Here is a 19270-nt window from a genome sequence, read left to right as displayed (position 1 = left end):
TGGTCATCTCAGAAAGAAGGATTGAGGTAAGGATTTCTAGACCTACTTGACCTTTCATGGGAAGAGGAGTTCCCTTTCGTCCCAAATTTTCGACTTCCGACGACGTCGCCTTCCGGTCCAACTGGAATTATAGCACATTTTCTTCAAATGCCCATAGGTTGCACGCCCTTGGAGCACTGAGGCTGAGCTTTGGTATGTGGATTCCTTGAAGTCTTCTTAATCTTTAATGTACTGACTTTAGGGCCTCTGTCTCTCACCCTTTTCCAGATATAAGCCCAAAGAGAACTTAGCGCGGAACGCAAGTTTACCTCCTCTCCGAGCATAACCAGTTTCCTGGGCACTTGAAAAGTACTCACTGAGACCTCCTCAGCAACGTTCAGGTTGTCTGGAGCTGACCACAAAGAACCGTCCAACCCCTGTCTCACATTTTTCTAAGACTTTTGTACATTTTCCGCATGTTCAGTCTATAATATCTTTTGAGGGAGAAAGTATTTCTACTAACTCTTTGCAGCTTCTAGGAGTCCCTATCGGGGTGTATCACTGACATAAGTGCGGTGTGTCGATTGCATGCCATTCTCCAGATATGGGAGGTTGAGAATGGTCAAACTTTCTCAATTTGTCCATTTCTAAGCACACTCTTTGGTGTAAATAAGAAGCCACTTTTTCTCCCTTTTCCTGGCACCTGGGTTTTACGCTTCTGACTTAGTCGTGTTGTCCGTTTTCTTAGCTTTCCAACGACACCAAACTCGTCTTAATCCGACGATAAATAAGAAAGTTATGAGCTTCGGAAAATTCCACTATTTCCTTTACTATTACTTCTATCCATGACTTTCACTTTCACTTTCATTTGACCTAGATAGTTCATGACCTAGATAGTTCATCTTCGTTTTGTACCTATACCCTACTCCAAACCCTAACCCTAACCCCCATTAACCTTAACCCTAACCCTAACCCCACTAACCCTAACCCCAATTAACCCTAACACTAACCCCCACTAACCCTAACCCCACTAACCCCGCTAACCCCACTAACCCCGCTAACCCCACTAACCCCACTAACCCTAACCCTAACCCCACTAACCCCGCTAACCCCACTAACCCCGCTAACCCCACTAACCCTAACCCCCACTAACCCTAACCCCACTAACCCCAACCCCCACTAACCCTAACCCCCATTAACCCTAACCCCCATTAACCCTAACCCTAACCCCCACTAATCCTGACTTTAACCCCTGCAAACACTTACTTTTTGCTTTTTGCTCATATCTTTTGACAGACTGCTCCGATGTCAACGATCTGGGTGTCGTTGGAAAGGTCTTGAAGAGCTCTTTACGCTGATGTCATGAACTTGTCGTTCCAGAGAGCAAAAAGTAGAATAACGAGCGATTTTCTTCATATGCTTGCAAACGGCAGAAGATCTTTATTTCCTTATGGATTTTCAAGTTCTTGGGCTTGTCAGAAAGCTCTTGACAACGTCTATCCATAGCCATAACGGTCAGAAGGATTTACGACTTTTCGCGAGGCTTTCCAGAGCAAATATTGCCAAGGTGTACCCACGCTGCTGAGACATACATCTTTCAACCCTCGCAACTTTTTCCGTCTTTAACCTTTAATAACCATCTTCGCGTTGTTGACAGAACTTGCCAAGACCTTTTCAATGACACCAAGAGTTTGAAAATCGCATGAAAACGAAGAGAGATACGGACCTTTCAATTTGGCGTCAATTTGCCACCCCTTCTGAACAGTTTTTGGTCATCTCAGAAAGAAGGATTGAGGTAAGGATTTCTAGACCTACTTGACCTTTCATGGGAAGAGGAGTTCCCTTTCGTCCCAAATTTTCGACTTCCGCCGACGTCGCCTTCCGGTCCAACTGGAATTATAGCACATTTTCTTCAAATGCCCATAGGTTGCACGCCCTTGGAGCACTGAGGCTGAGCTTTGGTATGTGGATTCCTTGAAGTCTTCTTAATCTTTAATGTACTGACTTTAGGGCCTCTGTCTCTCACCCTTTTCCAGATATAAGCCCAAAGAGAACTTAGCGCGGAACGCAAGTTTACCTCCTCTCCGAGCATAACCAGTTTCCTGGGCACTTGAAAAGTACTCACTGAGACCTCCTCAGCAACGTTCAGGTTGTCTGGAGCTGACCACAAAGAACCGTCCAACCCCTGTCTCACATTTTTCTAAGACTTTTGTACATTTTCCGCATGTTCAGTCTATAATATCTTTTGAGGGAGAAAGTATTTCTACTAACTCTTTGCAGCTTCTAGGAGTCCCTATCGGGGTGTATCACTGACATAAGTGCGGTGTGTCGATTGCATGCCATTCTCCAGATATGGGAGGTTGAGAATGGTCAAACTTTCTCAATTTGTCCATTTCTAAGCACACTCTTTGGTGTAAATAAGAAGCCACTTTTTCTCCCTTTTCCTGGCACCTGGGTTTTACGCTTCTGACTTAGTCGTGTTGTCCGTTTTCTTAGCTTTCCAACGACACCAAACTCGTCTTAATCCGACGATAAATAAGAAAGTTATGAGCTTCGGAAAATTCCACTATTTCCTTTACTATTACTTCTATCCATGACTTTCACTTTCACTTTCATTTGACCTAGATAGTTCATGACCTAGATAGTTCATCTTCGTTTTGTACCTATACCCTACTCCAAACCCTAACCCTAACCCCCATTAACCTTAACCCTAACCCTAACCCCACTAACCCTAACCCCAATTAACCCTAACACTAACCCCCACTAACCCTAACCCCACTAACCCCGCTAACCCCACTAACCCCGCTAACCCCACTAACCCCACTAACCCTAACCCTAACCCCACTAACCCCGCTAACCCCACTAACCCCGCTAACCCCACTAACCCTAACCCCCACTAACCCTAACCCCACTAACCCCAACCCCCACTAACCCTAACCCCCATTAACCCTAACCCCCATTAACCCTAACCCTAACCCCCACTAATCCTGACTTTAACCCCTGCAAACACTTACTTTTTGCTTTTTGCTCATATCTTTTGACAGACTGCTCCGATGTCAACGATCTGGGTGTCGTTGGAAAGGTCTTGAAGAGCTCTTTACGCTGATGTCATGAACTTGTCGTTCCAGAGAGCAAAAAGTAGAATAACGAGCGATTTTCTTCATATGCTTGCAAACGGCAGAAGATCTTTATTTCCTTATGGATTTTCAAGTTCTTGGGCTTGTCAGAAAGCTCTTGACAACGTCTATCCATAGCCATAACGGTCAGAAGGATTTACGACTTTTCGCGAGGCTTTCCAGAGCAAATATTGCCAAGGTGTACCCACGCTGCTGAGACATACATCTTTCAACCCTCGCAACTTTTTCCGTCTTTAACCTTTAATAACCATCTTCGCGTTGTTGACAGAACTTGCCAAGACCTTTTCAATGACACCAAGAGTTTGAAAATCGCATGAAAACGAAGAGAGATACGGACCTTTCAATTTGGCGTCAATTTGCCACCCCTTCTGAACAGTTTTTGGTCATCTCAGAAAGAAGGATTGAGGTAAGGATTTCTAGACCTACTTGACCTTTCATGGGAAGAGGAGTTCCCTTTCGTCCCAAATTTTCGACTTCCGCCGACGTCGCCTTCCGGTCCAACTGGAATTATAGCACATTTTCTTCAAATGCCCATAGGTTGCACGCCCTTGGAGCACTGAGGCTGAGCTTTGGTATGTGGATTCCTTGAAGTCTTCTTAATCTTTAATGTACTGACTTTAGGGCCTCTGTCTCTCACCCTTTTCCAGATATAAGCCCAAAGAGAACTTAGCGCGGAACGCAAGTTTACCTCCTCTCCGAGCATAACCAGTTTCCTGGGCACTTGAAAAGTACTCACTGAGACCTCCTCAGCAACGTTCAGGTTGTCTGGAGCTGACCACAAAGAACCGTCCAACCCCTGTCTCACATTTTTCTAAGACTTTTGTACATTTTCCGCATGTTCAGTCTATAATATCTTTTGAGGGAGAAAGTATTTCTACTAACTCTTTGCAGCTTCTAGGAGTCCCTATCGGGGTGTATCACTGACATAAGTGCGGTGTGTCGATTGCATGCCATTCTCCAGATATGGGAGGTTGAGAATGGTCAAACTTTCTCAATTTGTCCATTTCTAAGCACACTCTTTGGTGTAAATAAGAAGCCACTTTTTCTCCCTTTTCCTGGCACCTGGGTTTTACGCTTCTGACTTAGTCGTGTTGTCCGTTTTCTTAGCTTTCCAACGACACCAAACTCGTCTTAATCCGACGATAAATAAGAAAGTTATGAGCTTCGGAAAATTCCACTATTTCCTTTACTATTACTTCTATCCATGACTTTCACTTTCACTTTCATTTGACCTAGATAGTTCATGACCTAGATAGTTCATCTTCGTTTTGTACCTATACCCTACTCCAAACCCTAACCCTAACCCCCATTAACCTTAACCCTAACCCTAACCCCACTAACCCTAACCCCAATTAACCCTAACACTAACCCCCACTAACCCTAACCCCACTAACCCCGCTAACCCCACTAACCCCGCTAACCCCACTAACCCCACTAACCCTAACCCTAACCCCACTAACCCCGCTAACCCCACTAACCCCGCTAACCCCACTAACCCTAACCCCCACTAACCCTAACCCCACTAACCCCAACCCCCACTAACCCTAACCCCCATTAACCCTAACCCCCATTAACCCTAACCCTAACCCCCACTAATCCTGACTTTAACCCCTGCAAACACTTACTTTTTGCTTTTTGCTCATATCTTTTGACAGACTGCTCCGATGTCAACGATCTGGGTGTCGTTGGAAAGGTCTTGAAGAGCTCTTTACGCTGATGTCATGAACTTGTCGTTCCAGAGAGCAAAAAGTAGAATAACGAGCGATTTTCTTCATATGCTTGCAAACGGCAGAAGATCTTTATTTCCTTATGGATTTTCAAGTTCTTGGGCTTGTCAGAAAGCTCTTGACAACGTCTATCCATAGCCATAACGGTCAGAAGGATTTACGACTTTTCGCGAGGCTTTCCAGAGCAAATATTGCCAAGGTGTACCCACGCTGCTGAGACATACATCTTTCAACCCTCGCAACTTTTTCCGTCTTTAACCTTTAATAACCATCTTCGCGTTGTTGACAGAACTTGCCAAGACCTTTTCAATGACACCAAGAGTTTGAAAATCGCATGAAAACGAAGAGAGATACGGACCTTTCAATTTGGCGTCAATTTGCCACCCCTTCTGAACAGTTTTTGGTCATCTCAGAAAGAAGGATTGAGGTAAGGATTTCTAGACCTACTTGACCTTTCATGGGAAGAGGAGTTCCCTTTCGTCCCAAATTTTCGACTTCCGCCGACGTCGCCTTCCGGTCCAACTGGAATTATAGCACATTTTCTTCAAATGCCCATAGGTTGCACGCCCTTGGAGCACTGAGGCTGAGCTTTGGTATGTGGATTCCTTGAAGTCTTCTTAATCTTTAATGTACTGACTTTAGGGCCTCTGTCTCTCACCCTTTTCCAGATATAAGCCCAAAGAGAACTTAGCGCGGAACGCAAGTTTACCTCCTCTCCGAGCATAACCAGTTTCCTGGGCACTTGAAAAGTACTCACTGAGACCTCCTCAGCAACGTTCAGGTTGTCTGGAGCTGACCACAAAGAACCGTCCAACCCCTGTCTCACATTTTTCTAAGACTTTTGTACATTTTCCGCATGTTCAGTCTATAATATCTTTTGAGGGAGAAAGTATTTCTACTAACTCTTTGCAGCTTCTAGGAGTCCCTATCGGGGTGTATCACTGACATAAGTGCGGTGTGTCGATTGCATGCCATTCTCCAGATATGGGAGGTTGAGAATGGTCAAACTTTCTCAATTTGTCCATTTCTAAGCACACTCTTTGGTGTAAATAAGAAGCCACTTTTTCTCCCTTTTCCTGGCACCTGGGTTTTACGCTTCTGACTTAGTCGTGTTGTCCGTTTTCTTAGCTTTCCAACGACACCAAACTCGTCTTAATCCGACGATAAATAAGAAAGTTATGAGCTTCGGAAAATTCCACTATTTCCTTTACTATTACTTCTATCCATGACTTTCACTTTCACTTTCATTTGACCTAGATAGTTCATGACCTAGATAGTTCATCTTCGTTTTGTACCTATACCCTACTCCAAACCCTAACCCTAACCCCCATTAACCTTAACCCTAACCCTAACCCCACTAACCCTAACCCCAATTAACCCTAACACTAACCCCCACTAACCCTAACCCCACTAACCCCGCTAACCCCACTAACCCCGCTAACCCCACTAACCCCACTAACCCTAACCCTAACCCCACTAACCCCGCTAACCCCACTAACCCCGCTAACCCCACTAACCCTAACCCCCACTAACCCTAACCCCACTAACCCCAACCCCCACTAACCCTAACCCCCATTAACCCTAACCCCCATTAACCCTAACCCTAACCCCCACTAATCCTGACTTTAACCCCTGCAAACACTTACTTTTTGCTTTTTGCTCATATCTTTTGACAGACTGCTCCGATGTCAACGATCTGGGTGTCGTTGGAAAGGTCTTGAAGAGCTCTTTACGCTGATGTCATGAACTTGTCGTTCCAGAGAGCAAAAAGTAGAATAACGAGCGATTTTCTTCATATGCTTGCAAACGGCAGAAGATCTTTATTTCCTTATGGATTTTCAAGTTCTTGGGCTTGTCAGAAAGCTCTTGACAACGTCTATCCATAGCCATAACGGTCAGAAGGATTTACGACTTTTCGCGAGGCTTTCCAGAGCAAATATTGCCAAGGTGTACCCACGCTGCTGAGACATACATCTTTCAACCCTCGCAACTTTTTCCGTCTTTAACCTTTAATAACCATCTTCGCGTTGTTGACAGAACTTGCCAAGACCTTTTCAATGACACCAAGAGTTTGAAAATCGCATGAAAACGAAGAGAGATACGGACCTTTCAATTTGGCGTCAATTTGCCACCCCTTCTGAACAGTTTTTGGTCATCTCAGAAAGAAGGATTGAGGTAAGGATTTCTAGACCTACTTGACCTTTCATGGGAAGAGGAGTTCCCTTTCGTCCCAAATTTTCGACTTCCGACGACGTCGCCTTCCGGTCCAACTGGAATTATAGCACATTTTCTTCAAATGCCCATAGGTTGCACGCCCTTGGAGCACTGAGGCTGAGCTTTGGTATGTGGATTCCTTGAAGTCTTCTTAATCTTTAATGTACTGACTTTAGGGCCTCTATCTCTCACCCTTTTCCAGATATAAGCCCAAAGAGAACTTAGCGCGGAACGCAAGTTTACCTCCTCTCCGAGCATAACCAGTTTCCTGGGCACTTGAAAAGTACTCACTGAGACCTCCTCAGCAACGTTCAGGTTGTCTGGAGCTGACCACAAAGAACCGTCCAACCCCTGTCTCACATTTTTCTAAGACTTTTGTACATTTTCCGCATGTTCAGTCTATAATATCTTTTGAGGGAGAAAGTATTTCTACTAACTCTTTGCAGCTTCTAGGAGTCCCTATCGGGGTGTATCACTGACATAAGTGCGGTGTGTCGATTGCATGCCATTCTCCAGATATGGGAGGTTGAGAATGGTCAAACTTTCTCAATTTGTCCATTTCTAAGCACACTCTTTGGTGTAAATAAGAAGCCACTTTTTCTCCCTTTTCCTGGCACCTGGGTTTTACGCTTCTGACTTAGTCGTGTTGTCCGTTTTCTTAGCTTTCCAACGACACCAAACTCGTCTTAATCCGACGATAAATAAGAAAGTTATGAGCTTCGGAAAATTCCACTATTTCCTTTACTATTACTTCTATCCATGACTTTCACTTTCACTTTCATTTGACCTAGATAGTTCATGACCTAGATAGTTCATCTTCGTTTTGTACCTATACCCTACTCCAAACCCTAACCCTAACCCCCATTAACCTTAACCCTAACCCTAACCCCACTAACCCTAACCCCAATTAACCCTAACACTAACCCCCACTAACCCTAACCCCACTAACCCCGCTAACCCCACTAACCCCGCTAACCCCACTAACCCCACTAACCCTAACCCTAACCCCACTAACCCCGCTAACCCCACTAACCCCGCTAACCCCACTAACCCTAACCCCCACTAACCCTAACCCCACTAACCCCAACCCCCACTAACCCTAACCCCCATTAACCCTAACCCCCATTAACCCTAACCCTAACCCCCACTAATCCTGACTTTAACCCCTGCAAACACTTACTTTTTGCTTTTTGCTCATATCTTTTGACAGACTGCTCCGATGTCAACGATCTGGGTGTCGTTGGAAAGGTCTTGAAGAGCTCTTTACGCTGATGTCATGAACTTGTCGTTCCAGAGAGCAAAAAGTAGAATAACGAGCGATTTTCTTCATATGCTTGCAAACGGCAGAAGATCTTTATTTCCTTATGGATTTTCAAGTTCTTGGGCTTGTCAGAAAGCTCTTGACAACGTCTATCCATAGCCATAACGGTCAGAAGGATTTACGACTTTTCGCGAGGCTTTCCAGAGCAAATATTGCCAAGGTGTACCCACGCTGCTGAGACATACATCTTTCAACCCTCGCAACTTTTTCCGTCTTTAACCTTTAATAACCATCTTCGCGTTGTTGACAGAACTTGCCAAGACCTTTTCAATGACACCAAGAGTTTGAAAATCGCATGAAAACGAAGAGAGATACGGACCTTTCAATTTGGCGTCAATTTGCCACCCCTTCTGAACAGTTTTTGGTCATCTCAGAAAGAAGGATTGAGGTAAGGATTTCTAGACCTACTTGACCTTTCATGGGAAGAGGAGTTCCCTTTCGTCCCAAATTTTCGACTTCCGACGACGTCGCCTTCCGGTCCAACTGGAATTATAGCACATTTTCTTCAAATGCCCATAGGTTGCACGCCCTTGGAGCACTGAGGCTGAGCTTTGGTATGTGGATTCCTTGAAGTCTTCTTAATCTTTAATGTACTGACTTTAGGGCCTCTATCTCTCACCCTTTTCCAGATATAAGCCCAAAGAGAACTTAGCGCGGAACGCAAGTTTACCTCCTCTCCGAGCATAACCAGTTTCCTGGGCACTTGAAAAGTACTCACTGAGACCTCCTCAGCAACGTTCAGGTTGTCTGGAGCTGACCACAAAGAACCGTCCAACCCCTGTCTCACATTTTTCTAAGACTTTTGTACATTTTCCGCATGTTCAGTCTATAATATCTTTTGAGGGAGAAAGTATTTCTACTAACTCTTTGCAGCTTCTAGGAGTCCCTATCGGGGTGTATCACTGACATAAGTGCGGTGTGTCGATTGCATGCCATTCTCCAGATATGGGAGGTTGAGAATGGTCAAACTTTCTCAATTTGTCCATTTCTAAGCACACTCTTTGGTGTAAATAAGAAGCCACTTTTTCTCCCTTTTCCTGGCACCTGGGTTTTACGCTTCTGACTTAGTCGTGTTGTCCGTTTTCTTAGCTTTCCAACGACACCAAACTCGTCTTAATCCGACGATAAATAAGAAAGTTATGAGCTTCGGAAAATTCCACTATTTCCTTTACTATTACTTCTATCCATGACTTTCACTTTCACTTTCATTTGACCTAGATAGTTCATGACCTAGATAGTTCATCTTCGTTTTGTACCTATACCCTACTCCAAACCCTAACCCTAACCCCCATTAACCTTAACCCTAACCCTAACCCCACTAACCCTAACCCCAATTAACCCTAACACTAACCCCCACTAACCCTAACCCCACTAACCCCGCTAACCCCACTAACCCCGCTAACCCCACTAACCCCACTAACCCTAACCCTAACCCCACTAACCCCGCTAACCCCACTAACCCCGCTAACCCCACTAACCCTAACCCCCACTAACCCTAACCCCACTAACCCCAACCCCCACTAACCCTAACCCCCATTAACCCTAACCCCCATTAACCCTAACCCTAACCCCCACTAATCCTGACTTTAACCCCTGCAAACACTTACTTTTTGCTTTTTGCTCATATCTTTTGACAGACTGCTCCGATGTCAACGATCTGGGTGTCGTTGGAAAGGTCTTGAAGAGCTCTTTACGCTGATGTCATGAACTTGTCGTTCCAGAGAGCAAAAAGTAGAATAACGAGCGATTTTCTTCATATGCTTGCAAACGGCAGAAGATCTTTATTTCCTTATGGATTTTCAAGTTCTTGGGCTTGTCAGAAAGCTCTTGACAACGTCTATCCATAGCCATAACGGTCAGAAGGATTTACGACTTTTCGCGAGGCTTTCCAGAGCAAATATTGCCAAGGTGTACCCACGCTGCTGAGACATACATCTTTCAACCCTCGCAACTTTTTCCGTCTTTAACCTTTAATAACCATCTTCGCGTTGTTGACAGAACTTGCCAAGACCTTTTCAATGACACCAAGAGTTTGAAAATCGCATGAAAACGAAGAGAGATACGGACCTTTCAATTTGGCGTCAATTTGCCACCCCTTCTGAACAGTTTTTGGTCATCTCAGAAAGAAGGATTGAGGTAAGGATTTCTAGACCTACTTGACCTTTCATGGGAAGAGGAGTTCCCTTTCGTCCCAAATTTTCGACTTCCGCCGACGTCGCCTTCCGGTCCAACTGGAATTATAGCACATTTTCTTCAAATGCCCATAGGTTGCACGCCCTTGGAGCACTGAGGCTGAGCTTTGGTATGTGGATTCCTTGAAGTCTTCTTAATCTTTAATGTACTGACTTTAGGGCCTCTGTCTCTCACCCTTTTCCAGATATAAGCCCAAAGAGAACTTAGCGCGGAACGCAAGTTTACCTCGTCTCCGAGCATAACCAGTTTCCTGGGCACTTGAAAAGTACTCACTGAGACCTCCTCAGCAACGTTCAGGTTGTCTGGAGCTGACCACAAAGAACCGTCCAACCCCTGTCTCACATTTTTCTAAGACTTTTGTACATTTTCCGCATGTTCAGTCTATAATATCTTTTGAGGGAGAAAGTATTTCTACTAACTCTTTGCAGCTTCTAGGAGTCCCTATCGGGGTGTATCACTGACATAAGTGCGGTGTGTCGATTGCATGCCATTCTCCAGATATGGGAGGTTGAGAATGGTCAAACTTTCTCAATTTGTCCATTTCTAAGCACACTCTTTGGTGTAAATAAGAAGCCACTTTTTCTCCCTTTTCCTGGCACCTGGGTTTTACGCTTCTGACTTAGTCGTGTTGTCCGTTTTCTTAGCTTTCCAACGACACCAAACTCGTCTTAATCCGACGATAAATAAGAAAGTTATGAGCTTCGGAAAATTCCACTATTTCCTTTACTATTACTTCTATCCATGACTTTCACTTTCACTTTCATTTGACCTAGATAGTTCATGACCTAGATAGTTCATCTTCGTTTTGTACCTATACCCTACTCCAAACCCTAACCCTAACCCCCATTAACCTTAACCCTAACCCTAACCCCACTAACCCTAACCCCAATTAACCCTAACACTAACCCCCACTAACCCTAACCCCACTAACCCCGCTAACCCCACTAACCCCGCTAACCCCACTAACCCCACTAACCCTAACCCTAACCCCACTAACCCCGCTAACCCCACTAACCCCGCTAACCCCACTAACCCTAACCCCCACTAACCCTAACCCCACTAACCCCAACCCCCACTAACCCTAACCCCCATTAACCCTAACCCCCATTAACCCTAACCCTAACCCCCACTAATCCTGACTTTAACCCCTGCAAACACTTACTTTTTGCTTTTTGCTCATATCTTTTGACAGACTGCTCCGATGTCAACGATCTGGGTGTCGTTGGAAAGGTCTTGAAGAGCTCTTTACGCTGATGTCATGAACTTGTCGTTCCAGAGAGCAAAAAGTAGAATAACGAGCGATTTTCTTCATATGCTTGCAAACGGCAGAAGATCTTTATTTCCTTATGGATTTTCAAGTTCTTGGGCTTGTCAGAAAGCTCTTGACAACGTCTATCCATAGCCATAACGGTCAGAAGGATTTACGACTTTTCGCGAGGCTTTCCAGAGCAAATATTGCCAAGGTGTACCCACGCTGCTGAGACATACATCTTTCAACCCTCGCAACTTTTTCCGTCTTTAACCTTTAATAACCATCTTCGCGTTGTTGACAGAACTTGCCAAGACCTTTTCAATGACACCAAGAGTTTGAAAATCGCATGAAAACGAAGAGAGATACGGACCTTTCAATTTGGCGTCAATTTGCCACCCCTTCTGAACAGTTTTTGGTCATCTCAGAAAGAAGGATTGAGGTAAGGATTTCTAGACCTACTTGACCTTTCATGGGAAGAGGAGTTCCCTTTCGTCCCAAATTTTCGACTTCCGCCGACGTCGCCTTCCGGTCCAACTGGAATTATAGCACATTTTCTTCAAATGCCCATAGGTTGCACGCCCTTGGAGCACTGAGGCTGAGCTTTGGTATGTGGATTCCTTGAAGTCTTCTTAATCTTTAATGTACTGACTTTAGGGCCTCTGTCTCTCACCCTTTTCCAGATATAAGCCCAAAGAGAACTTAGCGCGGAACGCAAGTTTACCTCGTCTCCGAGCATAACCAGTTTCCTGGGCACTTGAAAAGTACTCACTGAGACCTCCTCAGCAACGTTCAGGTTGTCTGGAGCTGACCACAAAGAACCGTCCAACCCCTGTCTCACATTTTTCTAAGACTTTTGTACATTTTCCGCATGTTCAGTCTATAATATCTTTTGAGGGAGAAAGTATTTCTACTAACTCTTTGCAGCTTCTAGGAGTCCCTATCGGGGTGTATCACTGACATAAGTGCGGTGTGTCGATTGCATGCCATTCTCCAGATATGGGAGGTTGAGAATGGTCAAACTTTCTCAATTTGTCCATTTCTAAGCACACTCTTTGGTGTAAATAAGAAGCCACTTTTTCTCCCTTTTCCTGGCACCTGGGTTTTACGCTTCTGACTTAGTCGTGTTGTCCGTTTTCTTAGCTTTCCAACGACACCAAACTCGTCTTAATCCGACGATAAATAAGAAAGTTATGAGCTTCGGAAAATTCCACTATTTCCTTTACTATTACTTCTATCCATGACTTTCACTTTCACTTTCATTTGACCTAGATAGTTCATGACCTAGATAGTTCATCTTCGTTTTGTACCTATACCCTACTCCAAACCCTAACCCTAACCCCCATTAACCTTAACCCTAACCCTAACCCCACTAACCCTAACCCCAATTAACCCTAACACTAACCCCCACTAACCCTAACCCCACTAACCCCGCTAACCCCACTAACCCCGCTAACCCCACTAACCCCACTAACCCTAACCCTAACCCCACTAACCCCGCTAACCCCACTAACCCCGCTAACCCCACTAACCCTAACCCCCACTAACCCTAACCCCACTAACCCCAACCCCCACTAACCCTAACCCCCATTAACCCTAACCCCCATTAACCCTAACCCTAACCCCCACTAATCCTGACTTTAACCCCTGCAAACACTTACTTTTTGCTTTTTGCTCATATCTTTTGACAGACTGCTCCGATGTCAACGATCTGGGTGTCGTTGGAAAGGTCTTGAAGAGCTCTTTACGCTGATGTCATGAACTTGTCGTTCCAGAGAGCAAAAAGTAGAATAACGAGCGATTTTCTTCATATGCTTGCAAACGGCAGAAGATCTTTATTTCCTTATGGATTTTCAAGTTCTTGGGCTTGTCAGAAAGCTCTTGACAACGTCTATCCATAGCCATAACGGTCAGAAGGATTTACGACTTTTCGCGAGGCTTTCCAGAGCAAATATTGCCAAGGTGTACCCACGCTGCTGAGACATACATCTTTCAACCCTCGCAACTTTTTCCGTCTTTAACCTTTAATAACCATCTTCGCGTTGTTGACAGAACTTGCCAAGACCTTTTCAATGACACCAAGAGTTTGAAAATCGCATGAAAACGAAGAGAGATACGGACCTTTCAATTTGGCGTCAATTTGCCACCCCTTCTGAACAGTTTTTGGTCATCTCAGAAAGAAGGATTGAGGTAAGGATTTCTAGACCTACTTGACCTTTCATGGGAAGAGGAGTTCCCTTTCGTCCCAAATTTTCGACTTCCGCCGACGTCGCCTTCCGGTCCAACTGGAATTATAGCACATTTTCTTCAAATGCCCATAGGTTGCACGCCCTTGGAGCACTGAGGCTGAGCTTTGGTATGTGGATTCCTTGAAGTCTTCTTAATCTTTAATGTACTGACTTTAGGGCCTCTGTCTCTCACCCTTTTCCAGATATAAGCCCAAAGAGAACTTAGCGCGGAACGCAAGTTTACCTCGTCTCCGAGCATAACCAGTTTCCTGGGCACTTGAAAAGTACTCACTGAGACCTCCTCAGCAACGTTCAGGTTGTCTGGAGCTGACCACAAAGAACCGTCCAACCCCTGTCTCACATTTTTCTAAGACTTTTGTACATTTTCCGCATGTTCAGTCTATAATATCTTTTGAGGGAGAAAGTATTTCTACTAACTCTTTGCAGCTTCTAGGAGTCCCTATCGGGGTGTATCACTGACATAAGTGCGGTGTGTCGATTGCATGCCATTCTCCAGATATGGGAGGTTGAGAATGGTCAAACTTTCTCAATTTGTCCATTTCTAAGCACACTCTTTGGTGTAAATAAGAAGCCACTTTTTCTCCCTTTTCCTGGCACCTGGGTTTTACGCTTCTGACTTAGTCGTGTTGTCCGTTTTCTTAGCTTTCCAACGACACCAAACTCGTCTTAATCCGACGATAAATAAGAAAGTTATGAGCTTCGGAAAATTCCACTATTTCCTTTACTATTACTTCTATCCATGACTTTCACTTTCACTTTCATTTGACCTAGATAGTTCATGACCTAGATAGTTCATCTTCGTTTTGTACCTATACCCTACTCCAAACCCTAACCCTAACCCCCATTAACCTTAACCCTAACCCTAACCCCACTAACCCTAACCCCAATTAACCCTAACACTAACCCCCACTAACCCTAACCCCACTAACCCCGCTAACCCCACTAACCCCGCTAACCCCACTAACCCCACTAACCCTAACCCTAACCCCACTAACCCCGCTAACCCCACTAACCCCGCTAACCCCACTAACCCTAACCCCCACTAACCCTAACCCCACTAACCCCAACCCCCACTAACCCTAACCCCCATTAACCCTAACCCCCATTAACCCTAACCCTAACCCCCACTAATCCTGACTTTAACCCCTGCAAACACTTACTTTTTGCTTTTTGCTCATATCTTTTGACAGACTGCTCCGATGTCAACGATCTGGGTGTCGTTGGAAAGGTCTTGAAGAGCTCTTTACGCTGATGTCATGAACTTGTCGTTCCAGAGAGCAAAAAGTAGAATAACGAGCGATTTTCTTCATATGCTTGCAAACGGCAGAAGATCTTTATTTCCTTATGGATTTTCAAGTTCTTGGGCTTGTCAGAAAGCTCTTGACAACGTCTATCCATAGCCATAACGGTCAGAAGGATTTACGACTTTTCGCGAGGCTTTCCAGAGCAAATATTGCCAAGGTGTACCCACGCTGCTGAGACATACATCTTTCAACCCTCGCAACTTTTTCCGTCTTTAACCTTTAATAACCATCTTCGCGTTGTTGACAGAACTTGCCAAGACCTTTTCAATGACACCAAGAGTTTGAAAATCGCATGAAAACGAAGAGAGATACGGACCTTTCAATTTGGCGTCAATTTGCCACCCCTTCTGAACAGTTTTTGGTCATCTCAGAAAGAAGGATTGAGGTAAGGATTTCTAGACCTACTTGACCTTTCATGGGAAGAGGAGTTCCCTTTCGTCCCAAATTTTCGACTTCCGCCGACGTCGCCTTCCGGTCCAACTGGAATTATAGCACATTTTCTTCAAATGCCCATAGGTTGCACGCCCTTGGAGCACTGAGGCTGAGCTTTGGTATGTGGATTCCTTGAAGTCTTCTTAATCTTTAATGTACTGACTTTAGGGCCTCTGTCTCTCACCCTTTTCCAGATATAAGCCCAAAGAGAACTTAGCGCGGAACGCAAGTTTACCTCGTCTCCGAGCATAACCAGTTTCCTGGGCACTTGAAAAGTACTCACTGAGACCTCCTCAGCAACGTTCAGGTTGTCTGGAGCTGACCACAAAGAACCGTCCAACCCCTGTCTCACATTTTTCTAAGACTTTTGTACATTTTCCGCATGTTCAGTCTATAATATCTTTTGAGGGAGAAAGTATTTCTACTAACTCTTTGCAGCTTCTAGGAGTCCCTATCGGGGTGTATCACTGACATAAGTGCGGTGTGTCGATTGCATGCCATTCTCCAGATATGGGAGGTTGAGAATGGTCAAACTTTCTCAATTTGTCCATTTCTAAGCACACTCTTTGGTGTAAATAAGAAGCCACTTTTTCTCCCTTTTCCTGGCACCTGGGTTTTACGCTTCTGACTTAGTCGTGTTGTCCGTTTTCTTAGCTTTCCAACGACACCAAACTCGTCTTAATCCGACGATAAATAAGAAAGTTATGAGCTTCGGAAAATTCCACTATTTCCTTTACTATTACTTCTATCCATGACTTTCACTTTCACTTTCATTTGACCTAGATAGTTCATGACCTAGATAGTTCATCTTCGTTTTGTACCTATACCCTACTCCAAACCCTAACCCTAACCCCCATTAACCTTAACCCTAACCCTAACCCCACTAACCCTAACCCCAATTAACCCTAACACTAACCCCCACTAACCCTAACCCCACTAACCCCGCTAACCCCACTAACCCCGCTAACCCCACTAACCCCACTAACCCTAACCCTAACCCCACTAACCCCGCTAACCCCACTAACCCCGCTAACCCCACTAACCCTAACCCCCACTAACCCTAACCCCACTAACCCCAACCCCCACTAACCCTAACCCCCATTAACCCTAACCCCCATTAACCCTAACCCTAACCCCCACTAATCCTGACTTTAACCCCTGCAAACACTTACTTTTTGCTTTTTGCTCATATCTTTTGACAGACTGCTCCGATGTCAACGATCTGGGTGTCGTTGGAAAGGTCTTGAAGAGCTCTTTACGCTGATGTCATGAACTTGTCGTTCCAGAGAGCAAAAAGTAGAATAACGAGCGATTTTCTTCATATGCTTGCAAACGGCAGAAGATCTTTATTTCCTTATGGATTTTCAAGTTCTTGGGCTTGTCAGAAAGCTCTTGACAACGTCTATCCATAGCCATAACGGTCAGAAGGATTTACGACTTTTCGCGAGGCTTTCCAGAGCAAATATTGCCAAGGTGTACCCACGCTGCTGAGACATACATCTTTCAACCCTCGCAACTTTTTCCGTCTTTAACCTTTAATAACCATCTTCGCGTTGTTGACAGAACTTGCCAAGACCTTTTCAATGACACCAAGAGTTTGAAAATCGCATGAAAACGAAGAGAGATACGGACCTTTCAATTTGGCGTCAATTTGCCACCCCTTCTGAACAGTTTTTGGTCATCTCAGAAAGAAGGATTGAGGTAAGGATTTCTAGACCTACTTGACCTTTCATGGGAAGAGGAGTTCCCTTTCGTCCCAAATTTTCGACTTCCGCCGACGTCGCCTTCCGGTCCAACTGGAATTATAGCACATTTTCTTCAAATGCCCATAGGTTGCACGCCCTTGGAGCACTGAGGCTGAGCTTTGGTATGTGGATTCCTTGAAGTCTTCTTAATCTTTAATGTACTGACTTTAGGGCCTCTGTCTCTCACCCTTTTCCAGATATAAGCCCAAAGAGAACTTAGCGCGGAACGCAAGTTTACCTCGTCTCCGAGCATAACCAGTTTCCTGGGCACTTGAAAAGTACTCACTGAGACCTCCTCAGCAACGTTCAGGTTGTCTGGAGCTGACCACAAAGAACCGTCCAACCCCTGTCTCACATTTTTCTAAGACTTTTGTACATTTTCCGCATGTTCAGTCTATAATATCTTTTGAGGGAGAAAGTATTTCTACTAACTCTTTGCAGCTTCTAGGAGTCCCTATCGGGGTGTATCACTGACATAAGTGCGGTGTGTCGATTGCATGCCATTCTCCAGATATGGGAGGTTGAGAATGGTCAAACTTTCTCAATTTGTCCATTTCTAAGCACACTCTTTGGTGTAAATAAGAAGCCACTTTTTCTCCCTTTTCCTGGCACCTGGGTTTTACGCTTCTGACTTAGTCGTGTTGTCCGTTTTCTTAGCTTTCCAACGACACCAAACTCGTCTTAATCCGACGATAAATAAGAAAGTTATGAGCTTCGGAAAATTCCACTATTTCCTTTACTATTACTTCTATCCATGACTTTCACTTTCACTTTCATTTGACCTAGATAGTTCATGACCTAGATAGTTCATCTTCGTTTTGTACCTATACCCTACTCCAAACCCTAACCCTAACCCCCATTAACCTTAACCCTAACCCTAACCCCACTAACCCTAACCCCAATTAACCCTAACACTAACCCCCACTAACCCTAACCCCACTAACCCCGCTAACCCCACTAACCCCGCTAACCCCACTAACCCCACTAACCCTAACCCTAACCCCACTAACCCCGCTAACCCCACTAACCCCGCTAACCCCACTAACCCTAACCCCCACTAACCCTAACCCCACTAACCCCAACCCCCACTAACCCTAACCCCCATTAACCCTAACCCCCATTAACCCTAACCCTAACCCCCACTAATCCTGACTTTAACCCCTGCAAACACTTACTTTTTGCTTTTTGCTCATATCTTTTGACAGACTGCTCCGATGTCAACGATCTGGGTGTCGTTGGAAAGGTCTTGAAGAGCTCTTTACGCTGATGTCATGAACTTGTCGTTCCAGAGAGCAAAAAGTAGAATAACGAGCGATTTTCTTCATATGCTTGCAAACGGCAGAAGATCTTTATTTCCTTATGGATTTTCAAGTTCTTGGGCTTGTCAGAAAGCTCTTGACAACGTCTATCCATAGCCATAACGGTCAGAAGGATTTACGACTTTTCGCGAGGCTTTCCAGAGCAAATATTGCCAAGGTGTACCCACGCTGCTGAGACATACATCTTTCAACCCTCGCAACTTTTTCCGTCTTTAACCTTTAATAACCATCTTCGCGTTGTTGACAGAACTTGCCAAGACCTTTTCAATGACACCAAGAGTTTGAAAATCGCATGAAAACGAAGAGAGATACGGACCTTTCAATTTGGCGTCAATTTGCCACCCCTTCTGAACAGTTTTTGGTCATCTCAGAAAGAAGGATTGAGGTAAGGATTTCTAGAC

This window comes from Saccostrea echinata, unplaced genomic scaffold (genome assembly GCF_033153115.1).
Source record: "Saccostrea echinata isolate AGI-Se365-2 ecotype Australia unplaced genomic scaffold, CSIRO_AGI_Sech_v1 ptg000024l, whole genome shotgun sequence".
Taxonomy (NCBI): domain Eukaryota; kingdom Metazoa; phylum Mollusca; class Bivalvia; order Ostreida; family Ostreidae; genus Saccostrea; species Saccostrea echinata.
Note: the sequence above shows the minus strand (reverse complement) of the source record.